This window comes from Dreissena polymorpha, chromosome 1 (assembly GCF_020536995.1).
Source record: "Dreissena polymorpha isolate Duluth1 chromosome 1, UMN_Dpol_1.0, whole genome shotgun sequence".
NCBI classification, from domain to species: Eukaryota; Metazoa; Mollusca; class Bivalvia; order Myida; family Dreissenidae; genus Dreissena; species Dreissena polymorpha.
The window spans coordinates 160,544,765-160,555,905 of NC_068355.1; the positions used below are offsets into that span (position 1 = coordinate 160,544,765).

The 11,141-nt window shown below is 32.7% G+C and overlaps 1 long non-coding RNA gene across 1 annotated transcript; it reads right to left on the reverse strand.

Moving 5' to 3' along the window:
* Positions 1–7,717: 7,717 nt before the first annotated feature.
* On the reverse strand, positions 7,718–9,220 carry LOC127858595 (uncharacterized). The gene is made up of 3 exons (XR_008038983.1): positions 9,149–9,220; positions 8,580–8,685; positions 7,718–7,874 (listed from the first exon to the last, which is right to left on the reverse strand). It is a non-coding gene; the product is annotated as an uncharacterized LOC127858595 (long non-coding RNA).
* Between the last annotated feature and the right edge of the window lie 1,921 nt (positions 9,221–11,141).

An 11,141-nucleotide genomic window follows, 5' to 3' on the forward strand; every position in this document is an offset into this window, starting at 1 on the left:
CATTGCGGTATATACTATCAAAACATTTTAACATATCGACGTTAATAACATACACACGTTTATTTTCATTTAAATAATTTTGAACAATTGACATCAGTATAAAAATAGCATCAACAGTTGAATAACCTTTCCTAAATCCGAACTGCGCATCCGAAATAATAGTGTTTGTATTGCAAAATGTTTCAATGCGTTGATTTAAAATCGTGGTAATTTTTTTGCGAAGCAGCTGACTAAGGTAATCCCTCTATAGATATTTACATCATTAACTGCACCTTTTTTATGCAAAGGGGTTATAACCCCTTCTGTCCATTTATCGGGAAAAAAGCCCGATACAAATACCGTTTAACCCATCACAAACATGAAAGACAAAATATCGCTGCATTCAAGAAAATAGTCAGTCTTCACACAACTAAGCACAAAACACAACACGTTTTGCATTGGAAAAAATATACTTATAACCGCCATTTACTACATTGAAAATGTACTGACTATCAGTAGTCTCCTGCTTAACCGCGTGGGCCTTCCTTCAACTTACCGGCGAACTATACTTGGATCCTTTTGATCACGTTCGAATTTTAGGAACTTTCTGTACGTTACGTTTTACGACGAACACGAAACTACCCATTTTCTGATAACGGGGTTCTATACATAATTAACTTAACTTATTGGTCGAGCTGTTTGCTGAACATCCAGCTGCTCCTTTCCGATGACCCTGTTCGCCATATTCGAAACATAGTCCTGTGCGTCTCAATGGTAATTAAGTTTCAGCCCCTTGTGTTGTGATGTTAGATGAAGCTTCCGGCTTCTGATATGACCCGTCAAGAGCGCCGCGTGGCGTTATGTTTCCGCCTTTTTATATGCCATCGCCTCTACCTTGTATTTTTCTACAAATAACATTACGTCATCAGACTCGTAAAACATTTACACATATACATATAGAATGTATACAACACCACAAAGAATAGCAATTTATTCCCCAGTAAGTTCGAAAGCTTTTGTCGTGTTCTACCATTAATGACCTGTGAATTTTCGGTCACGTGCCATCAATATTTCTATTTGTAAATTGCTCGGCTTTCTCTAGTGCTGAAATTGTTACTTGAAATATACATCGTTTCAACTCTGTTACTACTTCGTAACACTCGATATTATGCTCGAGATTCAGTATAAGGGATTTAACAGATTTACATTTCTTTTAGCACTTATCTTTTCTATGATGCGTTCCAAATCTTGCAGCATGGACACCCTGTGTTCTGCTAAAGTCGACAACACGATGTAATATTTGTAGACGAACACAAGTTTACTGATCGAAGTCTAGCGTAGAACTGACCAAACAATGAACACCCCGTGCAAATTCCCGCCTATGTCCACCTGAGTGACCATCACTCACGTGACAACCACACGCATGAACGAACCGCACATATACCTGTTTTGTTAACGCACAGAACTGAAAATTCAATATACAATCGCTACCCGATGACTTATTTCGTTTTAAATGTTTTATTGCATACTTAAATTCTTCAACAGATATAGGCACGTCAAGTTCAGGAAATACAGAATTTTCAAAATTAAAATCATTATTTAAACAGAAATCGTCTGCTTCAGTATTACACAAAACAGACATATTACTACTAAGGTTGTAAATTCTTTTAAAGATATTTTATTTTTAATGACGCTATTTTTTATTTGAAAAATCGCCAAAAGTGCATTGGTTTGTGTTTTCTTAAATTTAAATCTCCAGCATTTTTTGCCCATAACAACAGGCTTTCTTCTTGTGGATTAAGTCCTTATAAAATCTCTTCCTAGTACATAAGCGTTCTCTGTTTATATCAGTTTTACTTGAGTTAAAATACGTAAAGCGTCGTGGTACACATTTCGTGCAGTATCGCACTCGCTATCAAACCTTTCTGCATTCTTTAAACATTAATTTACATTGAAACTAGGGTTAGTATTATAAACACGTGTTTTACAAAATAACGCGTCCGCAGCACTGCGAATGGTTTCAGTAAATCTATTCAAAACATCATTAATTGACGTTCTATAACATAGAAATAATCCCTGAGCTAAAACTACCATTTATACAGGTGCACGACAGCTTAACTAATATCGAGATTTAAACTCAACAAATGGTTTCGCTGGTTTTCCATGTAAAGGCACAGATCTTTTAACAACATTTCTTTATTATCCTACTTTGTATTTTAATCACTAGACAGTGATTGCAACAAACATAATGGTCGGTAGGTAATACAAAAATAAACTTACTCTACCCAATCGGGTACTGAAGTGTTATATTAAACATCATTTGTGTCATATTTCAGATTGAACCACAACGCAATCATTCATTAACCAAATAAGAGAGAATCTTAAAGGCTCGTAAAAGGTGACAAATCCAATTATTATGCATATAAACTGGTCTCATTTTTACCGGATTTCAGTTACTCTTGCATAAAAAATGATAATAACGCAGCTAAGGTGCAACGTTGTCAAGAATTATGGAAAATATACCCGTTTCATAAGTAGAAGAAATGTTTACAACTTTGCAATTTCCGTACAATTTCGCTTTCTCCGATGTTCCTCGGATTGTTTCGTAAAATACGCATAGATTGATGACATACTACAAACAACACAATATCCTTGTAAACAAAGAAAGAGAACATTAGTTCGGTAAGATATATTTGTGTTGTACAATATTTAGTTTTACATATGTTTTTGGGGTAAAGATCCAAACGCAATTATCATCGATTACACGTTTTGTTGAATAAAGCTTGAACACACTTGAAACCAATTTAATAGTTGTTATTAATTTACTACATCTTAAAATATTTTTAAAAGCCAAATTATGGACATCATAACATCACTTCACTACATCATTAATTAAGAAGATTCAATAATTCAATAAAATGTAAATACACTGCAAAATGAATAAAATATATGGTATGCACTGATGCAGTTACAGTACTGATTTACATTAGCATCTTTCTAATGACGATTTGCTATATTGCAGCATCAACTACACGGACATATATAATAATATTCTCTACGGAATGCACTCAGTACATTATTTCCTAATGCTGTATATTCAAATGAATTGCAGATTGAATAAATAAGCACATTCATTTTCCACATGCTTGTCCTTTCTGTAGTATCACCATATTCTAGTTTGAATATTGACATTGCAACTTTCATAAAATTAAGATGACAGAATGCGAAACAGGATCTGAAGAAAAACTAGGATCACGAAAACGTATTGAAATAAGGTACAAAGAATGCTGCAGAGCTTCATGTTTGAAAATGGTTCATGGCAAATGACAAATGCGTTAAATGGTATATGCACATTATTTTAACAATGCTGTAATGACAGGTCAACAGGAACTTTTTTATCATGACGATACCTTTTTGGAAAAAATACAGTTATTTAACACCAATTGCTTTATTCAAATCATATTTTCTGCATAGTATCTTCTGTAAATGCCTAACTTGTTGAGTGCTCTTCTAGAGTATCAATATTTTCCTTTACGCATCAGCGTTTAACCTCTGCAATAAACAGTTGAGAATAGTTATGTACATAAGAAACGATCTTTCTTAGTGGCAAAATACCAAAATCAGCAAATAATTGCAAAAGCCACAAAACGAAAGTTAGCAGCGCAGTGTAGGGATACATCGATTTTATTTGTTAATCGGCCAATGTTGTAAATCTGAAAGTGGGAGTAAACCGGCTGACGAGGCAAATAGGTTAATGGAATAATTTGGTAATTCGGTCGATGATTAAAATCGTTTGATGAGCCATATCGGTTAAATGAGAAAGATATCAGTGAACTTGAAAATTCAATGGAGCGTTATCAGTTAATGGAGGTATATTGAATAATGGGGATAAATGGTTTAAAAAAGTAAATTGATCAATGGCGTAAATCAATGACGAAAATTTCCTTCCGAGAGCTCGATCCTTATTGTTGAATGGATTTACTTACAATTTTTTAAACATTTTGTCTTATACATTTTAATCCTGTATCATCGAACATTATATCAATTGACAATACACATAAACACTAACCACATCATTACGTAGTGCGTTCGTCAGGATACTGATTTACAAACAAATTATACACACATACATATTATTTGGATAAGGTATCCGATTCACACACCACTTCTCCACAAATGTAGACAAATGAATCAAAGTCAAACATTGTTTACGTTGATTATGATTGCCAGGTTTATGTATTATTGACTGATTTAAAACTCACGCAAATTTGAAACGGTACATGTTTGAATAGATTTTTCAATCGGCCCCACCAACCGGGTAAAAATGCGCCGTATAAACGCGTAGCGTGGACAACACTTGCATTAAAAGTATAAATAAACTGAAACACCATAAACAATATCTGGTGAGCCTGCCAGCCATCGCTACCCAGTCTAACCTTTGTTTAAGGCAATCGAAAATTTACCTTGAAAACAAAGGCCCATCTTTTTACAGAAAATATTAAACATACAAATGATACTTCTTGGTGTTACCAAATTAATAAAGGAAAACATAGTTTATATCAGGTGAATGTTTACACTATAATGTATAATAACTTTCTTAATAACTGCCCATATTATGGTGTTTGTGTTATTAGTTGTATACAAAACTAAGGCATATACAAACAACACGCTACAGAACAAACCATTATGAAGACTTTTCTTAAGAGCTTTGAAAATACGATTCTTAAAATATTCTATGCTCAATATGGTCACTAGAACCACATTAAACGTTACTTGTTTTTTTTTAAATAAACCTTATGTTTTACATCATATTGAACATTATTTTTCTAAAATGAAATACGACATAACAGCACTCACGTTTTTGTAGCAGGAATGATTATTTTTACATTACGAAGTCTATTTTTGCAATTAAGTATCCAGTCTAATTGTACTCTTTTTAAATGTCATCTTGTAACCAATATTTTTTGCCTACTTACTTTGTTGACCATTTATTCCTCATTGACTGCATGGTGTTTAAGTTGTATACATGGAGGCCCATATATATTTCTGTTTATGTAGAGTCTAGCGTATTAAACAATGTATTTTTGTCACTTTGTTTTTCAAGTTAAGGCAAGACCTGTATGGTGTAAGGGGCTTTTTCTCACGAACACTAAAAGCAGCTCCTGCCCACGTTAAAGACGAAAAGTAAGTAAGACATATTTTATGTTATTGTTTCATATTTTAATTTTAGTCAGTACTATAGTTCTGAAAAGTCAGTTAAAAACATTCTGGTATATTAGTGTATTTTCTAATATTTAGTAAGTTCTATTAACCCATTAGTCAGTTAAAAACATTTAATATGTGTGTGTGTTCTTTTATTTATTATTTGAGTTGTACTTTCAAATAAACTGCGTGTAATTGATTTGTATAATGCTGTATTATATGACTAGTTTTGTTTAACCCGGGTTTACAGGTAGTAACAGAAAACAAACCAATAAGCCTGTTGCACTTACATGTACTCAGAAGTAAATAAGAACCTGGTGTGAACCGAACAAATTACAGAATGCTGCCACAAACAGGGCCCCAATAATACAATGAATATTTATGTAATTAGTTCGTTGCATTATAAGATGACCTATTTGCTAATATATCCACCGTTTTTCGAAATATTTGTAAGTTTAAAATGCCAAAACTGTTATAAAACATTTTTATTTTCATACTATTTATAAAATATATGAAAGGAGTGGTCTGCTTTACTGTTAAAGTGATTTTAGAAAAACATGGTAACTTGGTATCTCATGATTTTGTATAATTTTACATGCTAAAAAAGCAAATCCAGTATGAGTTGTATGGAAATGTTTAGCAAGAATTGTAAAAATCAACAACTTAATACATTCGATGAAATACTCGCATGTTTCTTAATAAATTATTTGGTAAGGGAATGACAAATGACAAGCTCAAAGAAAATGTCATGCTGTTGGAAAAGCAAGTTGAACAAAACCGTGAACAAGACATGCACACTACTATAAGCCTTCAAGAACATGTCGAGAGTTACTCTGGACTACTCAATACTGTAGAACAATAGTGTCAAAGGATTAATGTTCCTAGTATTCAGTATACCAGAAGAATTAAAAAAAGTTAAAAATTAATATAAAAATAAACTACAAAAAAGCAAGTAGTAGCACAATCAAACAAGAAAACTTAAGTGTTAAATCTTCATGCCGGCGACAGTGATATTTCGCACATACTGGGCTAGGTCAAGGACGGGTTTACAAGGCCGACCATTGTCAACTTTGTGTTGAGGCATACACGGAATATTGTTATTTCCAATAGAAAGCAGTTTAAAAGGTTTACATGAATGATAATCTAATAAAATCAAAAGGTATTGATAACAATTAAAAGGACATTGCCTGAAAATGAAGCCGTTTTATCGTGGGTGTAGTCAGGCTAATTGCCTAAAAAGAGTACAAGCAAAGGATGGAAGCAGACCTGCCGACGCTCATTAACGACCGTTTAAGCATGAAATAGATACTGATTTACTTTCATTGAACAATATCCCGAGAACGCTAACGATTCCTCGTGTTTTTGAACCTTCATCAACACAGTGTTTTCTTAACACTTGTATGTATATTGTTTTCTGGAAACAATTTGGATTTGAAATCCATAGCGTGTTTGGTACCACTGTGTGTACGATTTGTTGTTTTGCATTCGGAACGATGTTTATTTTGCATATCCAACCTGTTGATTAACATTATGATTTGCTACAATCACGTCCGTGTATTAACACGGTGTCAGTAATTCATTAAATAATAAGGCACATAGACGATCATATGTTATAAACGTGATATATACCACGTTGTTAAGTCAATCGTGTATATTTATTGCTTAAAAAAGATTTAAACTTTATTGTGTATCAAATTAAATATTACTGTTTAACGATTGAATAGGCATGCATCATCATTACACATGCTACTAAAAGATATATTGTGTTATAAGAGGTTATGTATCTTGTATTTGTGTATTCTGCTACTTATTTAGATAAATTGTAACAGTATATATAGTTGTTTTCAATAATATATAAATTAATAATGTATAGGCAATTGTATACTTCTGACAACAACACATGTTCAACCATTAAACATACACCAAACTGCATAAAACATTTAAACATAAAACACAACATTTAATTTAGCGGTATATGTGCGTTGGGACGACGGTATAATTATCATGATCAAAACAGACCCACGTGCATACATTAATAGTTGCATTGTAGAATAAGCGGTATCTTTTACTTTGGAATCTGTATTACGGTATGTGTATCATTGATCGAGACAGACCCAAGGGCATATAACAAGTACAAGGTGTTAACAGTGTTCATGTGTCGAAAAATAAATAATTATCTACATGTTATTGTCTTTGATAATAATAATTCTATTAATTCTTGCCGTGTACTTGAAGCTATTTATAATTTTGTTTTTGACGATGGTATGGGTAGTATTAATTAAAATTGACTTACACATTTTCAACATGTATTGCTGTTTGTTTTGTGTTATAAAAAACAATTTTGTAAATATGTATTTATTGTGGAGATAATATTTACTGTGTAAAGCGCTATTCATATTATTGCACAAACATTATTAATACATCATGTTGATATATTGAAACTAACTCGCGTACATGCCAAGCACTGTTGTTTTTTTAATTGGAAACGTAAGCCATTCATATAAATAGGTAAACGACAATGCGAAAATGTTCAGTGGAAATTCTTTATTAAGAAAAAGCCTTGAATACAAAAAAATATGTGTACTATAACTATAGCTTTTTCATATTTTCTTCTGTGAAGGCTTATATTGTTGACTGCTCATCCCCCATATCCTTCGTATTTACAGGCCCCTTTATAAGCCAGCCTTACACCTCTGCAAATAAACGGTTAAGATTTATATAAGTGTGGAAGACAAAACTGACATTTACTTCATAACGACCTTAATAGAACAAAACCAACAAAGCATTTCAAAAACAACACACTTACACAAAATAGACGTTATTACATACACTAAGCGATTATGCTTGTTTTGGGGGAGGGACTAATTGATAAGTTATGTTAGTCGGTAAATGTGGGTAATCTGTAAAAAGGGGAAATCAATGAGGCAAAGCTGTTACTGACATGGGGGTAAATGGGGTGATTGTGAATATCGTTAAATGGGGCTTGTTCGGTGAATTTGTGGAAAAGGTTGATGGAATAAATCGATTTTGTGGGGGTACATCGGTTAATGGAAGAACTATATCAGTTGACAGGGATACATAAATAACGGAGCTTAATAGGTTAAATGGAGTTAAATATGTTGATGGTAAAATTCGAAAAAAATGTTCATCACTTTAAAATGTTAAACTCGATTAATTATTTATATAGGATTTAGAGCTCTAGGCTCTAGAGCTCTAAAGTTGCATGCATTTTATTATTTATATTTATTTTTATGATTTTATAGCATGTATTATATTATAATGTTGTTAATAATACTGATTTACTTACCAATTACACATGCATAATTTAATTTACAGACATTGCAAACACTGTTACGTTGTTTATGATCGGCGGATGTATATTGACTTAAAACACTCACGCGCATCGGAGAGCGCACATGTTCCCGTATGTTTTGCCATCAACCCCACACACCGGGTTATACTCCGTCGTACACACGCATGGCCTTCTATCATAGCCGATAACACCTGAATCATAACACCTGAATCAATAGTATATAACAGCTGAAACTCATCGCACAGTATCATGGGAGAAATTCCTAGAAAAACACTCCCGTCTTTGTTTAAGGCAAGTGGCCATTGTCATATAATATGCAGACTTAAATATTTATTAATATAGAAACACATATAATACCATCGCACTGATAAGTACACAATCATGTTAAAGAACTAAAGATATACATTTCAGTGTTTTGTCAGCAGATTTATCATATGCGAAATTGTTCCTTAAAGACACAGCTAGGTACATTACCAATAATGATTTTCTAACGGGCATTATGTGAACGATTCCTAAATGAGTCTATATTCATCATGCAAACAATCAGCACATCAAAATATAAAAAAATTCGTTTATAATAAACTCAGTGTTTGTTTCTGAAAAGCAAGACAGCATACAAGCCACACTCTTAAGTACTCAGAAGTAAATACGCACCTGGTGTGAACAAACACAACAGCATGGTTGCCAAAAACAGCGTCCCAATCCTACAATTTACATGAATTTAATTAGTTTTTATTATTATATGGTGTCCTACGTTTGAAATCCATATAGAAGTTTTCATATTTGCAAGTTTTTGAAATGCCAAAAACGTAGAAACAGTTTCTGTTTTATTTAAGGAGATTTATGTTAATTTGCTATAGTGATCTTTAACAAAACATAGTAATCATGGTATTTCATGATTTGATAAAGTGTCCTATGTACACTGATCGAGTCCATAATGCATAGTATTGAAGTGTTAATATAGAAAATAAATAATGACATTAAATATGATAATCGCATCATTATCAAGACATGTGAACCAGAGTCATTTAGATGAAGCAAATATTATTATTTATCAACATATATTTCAAAATAACACTTACATTCTCGCAATAGTCTTGTATTTGCAACAATTCCTATGAACTGCACGTCACACATCGTGTTGTTTAAATACTGGACGGTAAACCGGACCAAAGTTAAAGTACAATCGCGACTAGAGCAATCAAATAGGATGTGCAAAAACCACGATTAACTGTTTCAAATTTGATTTTAATAAAAACGTGAGATTAAGAAAAGATTGTGATATATTTTGGGAGACATATCGATGAGCAGGATGTGCATAAGAAAGCGCGTAGCAACATGCATCAACCGCAGTGTGGATAGCGTGTCAGCATTAACACGAATCGTTTGAATACTATTAGCATAAATTCAATGTGTGCAAGTAATTTATGAGTTTAATAACACCATATTGCTAATTCGGTGTTCTATTCTGTTCTTACATTGTATCTTCGTAACTCAACAGAAGTATAGAAACGTCATTAAATAGTCAGGTATTTAAACAAACACAACTATAACTTTTTACCTTCTTTGAATCAATTGTATTTTCCCCATTTACAACAATTTATTATTTTAAGAAAACCTTTTCATGAGTCAATTTCAGTCATGTACTTTCTCGACGTACGTCCGTTATGTAAATTATATTTTCACAACTATGCCACTATGTACTTCCATGAACGTAACTAAAAGCAACCAGTGTTGGTTATTTAAGCATGCAAAAAATCTACATTTAAAATAGCACGCCGAAATACAGTTTGCACCAGGCGGATCCTGATACAAATTACTGCGCAAATTTATGCATGTTATAATCTGACATTAACTTGTTATTTACGTTGTTTGCTTATTAATGTATAGTTAAGACGCAGATCCGTTTTTTTTAAATAAGACGAATCACACGTGTTGCTTAATGTACTAAATTTATCTGAACGAAAAGCACTTTTGGTTGTTTTTGTCTGCTAGTTATGTCACTTGATATACACACTCATGACAAATTATATGTTGTACAAGGCGAATTTATATACAATTTACAGCTGACACCTATGAATGCTACTAACTGGCTGAAATTTGCAAGTCTATCTTTATGAACGTGTCTGATCTGCCTAGTCAATCATACAACTTCTCATTTAATGATGCCTGTGTTCCTTCCAAAATGTGTCAATTTATACAATGTTTATAGAATTGCTATATTTATGTGACGAAAATGCATCTTGACAGAATGCAGACACGGGTTGAAAAAAAAATTTACGGCTTAACTAATTGCGGCAAAAAAGAAAATTATTGAAAACAAATAACCCGACACTTTGATTGAAAATTCAATGCTATTGACACGGCATATTTGCTTTTTATCAAAGCTAATTTAGCCACCAACCGTAAGTGAACACCGATTTCAAGAATTTGGGTTATAACGAATATTTCTAGATATACCCTTCCAACTTAATCACCGTAAACTTACATATCCTCATTTTATGTATGAAAAGTAAATAACCTTAAACAAATGTGCAATGAGTATTTGATAGTTTTTGTTATCGCAATATTAGACATCTGCTCAAACAATGGGAATCGATTAAACGATAGCGATTACTAAAACTTATATTAACTTACAAGTGTACTT